This window comes from Elephantulus edwardii, unplaced genomic scaffold (assembly GCF_000299155.1).
Source record: "Elephantulus edwardii isolate Elephantulus edwardi_28Jun2011 unplaced genomic scaffold, EleEdw1.0 scaffold00447, whole genome shotgun sequence".
In the NCBI taxonomy this organism is placed as follows: Eukaryota; Metazoa; Chordata; class Mammalia; order Macroscelidea; family Macroscelididae; genus Elephantulus; species Elephantulus edwardii.
In genome coordinates, this window is record NW_006400197.1 from 37,243 (window position 1) to 43,608 (window position 6,366).

A 6,366-nucleotide genomic window follows, 5' to 3' on the forward strand; every position below is an offset into this window, starting at 1 on the left:
GGCTGCCGCTTTCAAGCTTCCCTTCCACCCAGGAGCACGCTTGTCAGAGTTTCCAAGGGTTTGTTCCCGCCGGAAATCCCAGTACCTTTGAAAAACGCCTGTCCGTTGCTTATCTGAGGTGGCTGCCGCTTTCAAGCTTTTATAATGGATAAAATCAGAATCACAGGCACAGTTCTTTAATGGAAATAGGGAGAGGGAATGGTGAAAGCATTTGTTTGTTTGTTTGTTTGTTTGTTTGTTTGAAAACAGTTGGATATGGTTCCCGAGGCAAGATGTTTCTGGTAGCTTTGCTGGAATTTGAATCAAAGGGGGACAACACTCAGTCACTAAACAAAAACTTGCACGTCAATACTGTTTGCAGATAGAATATTTCACCAAAGTTTAGTGTACACTTAGCTTGAAGTAAAAAACTGTCATTTCTTCTGCGCTCCTCATGTTTGAAATCTTCTTTCCACCCAAGAAGGATGCCCCAGAATCCATTTAGTGCACGCTTAAAAAAGACGTAACTGTATTCTACTGTATATTTTGTAAATGAGAAAAGAAAAAAAAGCAAACAACTTCTTAATAGTAATTTGTGAATCTCAAGATAGAATGACCAGTTACAATGAGGCCTCGTCTTACCCCATGGTAAGATTATCAAACTTTGTCTTAGGCAACAATGACATCTTATGAGTGTTTCTTTTGTTGTTGATCTTTTATGTAAGAAAATGCTGGGCCCACAGTCTTATATCTCACAGGACAAATTGTGAGTTTCTCTTTACAAATGCTAGGGGTATTGGGGTGCAAACTACAATGACCACAATCAAGGCAGGTCAGGCCTTTAGAAAATTTCTTCTGCTCTTTGGCACAGTATTAGTGGAAAGAAGTGCAGCTGAATGAATAAACAAAGGAGGCATTATGCTTAAAGAAAAATCTCTAGGAAAAGTATTGTTAGCAACAGTAGTAGCTGTTGTATTCAGATCTAAAGAAAAGAGTAGAAAGAGTCAACCAGTTAGTGTGAAAGTTGGAGATGAAGTTGTTCGCCCAGAACATGAAGGCACCAGAGGAGTTAGAGACAGCAAGGATTATTAATTATTTAGAGATGGTGACATATGGGGGAAGTATGTTTATGTTAATAAATCACTATTACAATGGCATCAAGTGATGTTGTCCATTCCACTGAAACTATGAAAACTTTCATCAAATAATTTTCATGTCTCTCTTTTGTAATAAACTAATGATATCCACATTGTCTCCAAATTTGGTTTTGTTGTACTCATACAAAAATTTTCAAGGTAAAACACAAAACAAAACAGATAAATCAGTAGTGAAAAAAATGTTGACAAGAGCTTTAGCAGTCAGGCACTTTTTATTTGTTGGATTTGCTGGATTGATGGAAGAGAACACTGTTAGTAACAGATTAAAATGAATTTGGTTTTGTTGTACTCATACAAAAATTTTCAAGGTAAAACACAAAACAAAACAGATAAATCAGTAGTGAAAAAAATGTTGACAAGAGCTTTAGCAGTCAGGCACTTTTTATTTGTTGGATTTGCTGGATTGATGGAAGAGAACACTGTTAGTAACAGATTAAAATGGATACTAAAAATTAGTGCCGTATGATACATAACATACAGCAAGAAACCATTTTCTTTATTCAAATATTCTTCATGGAATAGTGATTCTGTAACTTGTAACCCAAATTGGCTTCAGAGAGATACAGTCTGCAGGAAAAGCTATGTTTTCCTGCAGGTGGCCTCCATGCCTGCATTTGTACTGTCACCTCTACTGTTGTTTAATCTGTCTTTGCAAAGTGAAAAATAGGGTGATAAATTAAAAAACAAATAGTATCCAGAATGATCTGATCATGATATTGTTTTCTCTAATTACAGGAGGTGCTCATGGTAGAAGGTATGTAATCTGGAATCAGTCAGTTGTTTAGGAAAGAAGAAACCAAGGTTTCTTGCATGGATCATTTAGAACTACTCTGATTCTATTTCCTGGTGGGAATGAGGTCAAAGAAAATCCTTATCCAGGGGAAGAACTAGATGGTTTTTTTTCTATACTCTCTCCCTAACACGTTTCAGCAGGGTGGGGTTCATTTCAGTAGTGTGGGGTTGTGAAAAATGCGTGGGTATTGCCAACATGTTGTCTGTGGTGTAACTCTGAATGTGTGTGAAACTTGAGGTGAGTCCGTGTTCGTCCTTAAAAGGTGAATTTCACATGTACAGAATAAGAGGCCAGTGTCTTCTCAATCTCTCAGTAGCAATGCACACTCTAGCAGTACGTGTATTTTGTACATGCAATGTTCTTGGTAGTTCAAGTTGAGAATTAGTGACAGTGACCCTATGAACAGTAGATGTAAAATTTACCCTGTATTATGCCATCACCCTGTCATTCTGAAGTGCTTTGCTAAAGTCTCTGTGTCAATCTACCTGCTAGAGTTCTTTCATATTTTTCTTGGCCTGCCTCTCTTACCCAGCCTGTTGTGTATATCCAAGGACTGGTCCCTGTCAACAGCATACCCAATGTATGCAAGAGAAAGTTTCAATCACTGTTCTCAAAGGTATAGGATGTAGAGCACGCAGTTCAGTATTTCTTTGGAAGGGTCTATATTTTGACCAGTAACGAATGAGAGGTCTTATTCTCTAAACACATTTGTTAGCTTTTTTTTGTCCCCTGTGAGAATTTTTCACTCTCGCTGCTCCATTTTATTTTGTTTCATATTTCATACTGGTTTAATTACAAAGTTCAAGCACATTGTTTTTCACCCCGAATTATTCCCATTTCCTTAATAACCACACCCAATGAATTATGTCAACTTTCTGAACACTGCTCTTTTTAGAGGCAAGTGTAGTAAAGCTTCATCTCACATTCTTGGGATATGTAACTGTTCTTGTTCTCTGTGACTCAGCCACCTGAAACTCACAGTAACCCTATGTACAAAAGCTCTGAAGTCTGTCCTGCCTTGTGCCAGTTTCACTGACTCCAACACCTACCTCCACTGTCCTAGTTGCTGTATCAATCCATCTCATCTGAGGTCTTCCTCTCCTGTGTTTGTTCTTTAATGCTTCCAAGCATGATGTCTTTTTCAAAGGATTAGTCACTCATAGACACAAGCCCAAAATATGTGAGACATAGCTTCCAAATCCTAACCTCCAAGGAAAAACTTGACTTGAGTATATCTCAGGAACAGGTTTGAGGCCTTGAACGCTAAAGAGCGAAGACTAAATGAGTTGTGGGAGGACGTGAAAGGTATCATCCAGGAAGAGTGCAAACGTTCATTACAAAGACAGAAGAGGGTGGGGGTGAAGACAAAAATCAATGTCAGAAGAAACTCTGAATATTGCACTGGAGAGCAGAGAAGCCAAACGGAAGGAAGAATTCAAGAAACTAAAGAGCTGAACAGAAGATTCCAAAAGGCAGCACAGGAAACAAAGCAATAAATTGCAATGAAACCTGCAAGGAGCTTGAGTCAGAATATCAAAAGGGCTAAACTCATTCAGCATTTTTTAAACTCAAGGAATTGAAAAATTGACGCGTGCGCGAGAGAGAGATAAGGAGATGATAGATAGATAGATAGATAGATAGATAGATAGATAGATAGATGATAGATAGATAGATAGGTGATAGATAGAGTTTATTGTATGTCCCAGACACTTCTGCACCACAAACTGAAGGCATTAATAATTCTTCTGTCATCCTTAGTCATTGTCTAGCTCTCTGATGAATATTAAGCCATTGAAAAGACCATGTCTTGGAGCAGAAATCCTTTACTCTAGGAGAGGCTATTTGTTGGAGAGGAATATCACACTTAGAATGTGGAGAAATGGTGAAAGAAAGGGAGATCCTCAACCCAGTGGATTGATGTGGTGACTGCTACAGTGAGCTCCAGTGTGTCAGGAAGTGTGAGAATGGCGCAGGATAAGACAGGGTTCAGATCTGTTGTTCTGGGGTCATTGTGGATTGCACTCAAATTTGATGGCATGTAACACCAATTTTTTTGTGTAAATGAGATATTTTATTAACATTTTTTGTTGCATCACTCTTCTAGCTAATAATCTAGACCATTTCTCCATATGTTTTCTGTCATCTCAATATCTTTCTTGCTTAAGTATGTTCTCATGTTCTCTACCAGTTTTGTGACTGGGTAAATGGTCTCATTCAGGATGGAGACATTTTCTTTATATTTCTAAAAGTATATCCTAAATTTCAAGGATCTGTTTCTTATTGTTTCCTTCTTACTTTCCTTGATTCCAAGAAAATAGATGTTATATCCAATAGAATGATCCACCAGAAGGTCACTTCTTGCAAACTAACACCTAATTCCCCTTGAAATATTGTGAATTACTCTGCAATTATACTATTCCTATGTCCTCATAGATATCGAGGAAGAAACAGTTACTGACAACGCTGATGAAACACCTCAGCTGACTGTCCAGGTGAGATTGTCAATATACAGCAGAGGGAGAAATGCCATTTTATTGATTGCCTTATTTATCAACTAAATATTGAGTACTTTCCTGACAATGTTAATTACAAATTTTAGATGCAGTATTCATGAAGGAGAAAAGGATACTATTACAAAAAATAACCAATTACAAGCACCATTAAAAATAGCATTGTAATGTCATCAAGTAAGTGTAAGATAAAATCCTTTTCCAAGGAAAAGATTCCCCTCATGTGAAGATATTTGTAATTACTGTCAGAAACGGGCCTGAGACATATATCCTCTGAAATACAGTTCATGACGATCCCAAAGTGTCCTTTAGTACTTATTTTGGGGTTTTCAATATGACCATTGTTTCATATCTGGTTCTCTAAAGTTTAAAATAAAATCAAAGATATGTGCAGAGAATATAAGACGGTTATGTGCTATTTTAGGAGGTTTTCTTTTTTTCCTTTTCTGTATTTGACGTGGCTTTCAGAAGAATCAAAGTTGGTTTGTATTGTGATTCATTTAGTTGCTGAAGAAAACTTAGAAAATAATGAAGGATTTTTGCTGGGTTCATACTGTATTGTCGCTCTGATTTTATTTCCTAGTGCCACTGATGTTTCAGGATGTGGGAGTAAGAAATGGCTTTTCCAGGCCAAGATGTATGGGAGTTCTGACCCCTTGAGGTGGTTTAAAGTTGTGTAGAGGAGGGTGAGTTGTGTGTCTGTGGGATATCTCCATGATGAGATTCTGATGTGAGTGTGTGTTTGTCTACATGTATGTCTTTCATGCTGCACTGTGCATACACTAACAAAGAAATAAATACACATGTTCTTGGAAGGTCAGGAAAGAAAAGTGATCCTGTGCTATCCCAGAAGACATTGTAGTTCTCCTTTACGGCTTGGAGGATATAAGTTGCAGAGTTTCTCTGAAAAGGTGTGGGGATTCTCATACCCAACTGTGTACGTGTATCTATCCTTCTCTCTTGGAAATAGGCCCCCTGGCATTGACTATCAGTGCAAGGTCATAAGCTATGTCTCCTGCACGCCTTCCTCCTCCCAGTGCTCAGCCCTGTGTAGCCCCTTAGTAGGCTGAATAAACTGCTGAGGACGTTCCCATTGTCTGTAAATTTTTATCTGTTCACATAAAAAAAGTTTTTCCCTTGACCCTCCCCACTCACACACATCTTATCCAGTGTTTTGTGGGCCTTATTCTAAAGTAGTATGTGTGCCGGACTCTCATCCAGTCTTAAGAGTGATTATATGTGCTTCTGAAGACAGTTCAGTGATTCCACGGCCTCCATTTTCTCCTGTTGTATTGAAATGTCTATGAAAGTGTGTTAGGTGATGATCTTCACCTCTGCTTAGAGGTTGGCATCTCAGCTGAGCATCCATAGGATATTGGTGTACGTAAAATTCTTTTTCATATTTCCATTAACTTATATAGAATCTACATTTTGGTGCTCTAGAAATAGTTGTTAAATGACAGAGTCTATCCAGATAGTAATCCAGTACACAAGAAAGGTGAAAGAAGTTTACCCCATCCTAATCTTTCAGTCTTCAAAGCTCTACTCAAAACATAAAATTATTTATTCAATTGAATTAAGATTAAAAGCTCCATGGGATATCCCCCCAGTCAAGTTAAAGGATACTGTAGTTTTATATGTTGTTGTTCTATGCTGTCTTGTCAGAATCAACCATAGTTGAACCTTCAGCACGTTTTCAAAAACAATATACTCCATGGGAGGAAATTGCTCACGTTTCTCTCCAAGAACAGCTGGTGGATTTGAACTGTGCACCTTTGTGTGTGCAGCACACTGTCATACAGCTAAGGCAACAGACTTCCCTTATCTTCCATGCTAGTCGCCATTAAATTTGACATTGCAACGAGAATATGGGTGTCCTCACAGAAACTTTCTTCAGGCACACAGTCTGAACCTGGGGCAGAATCTG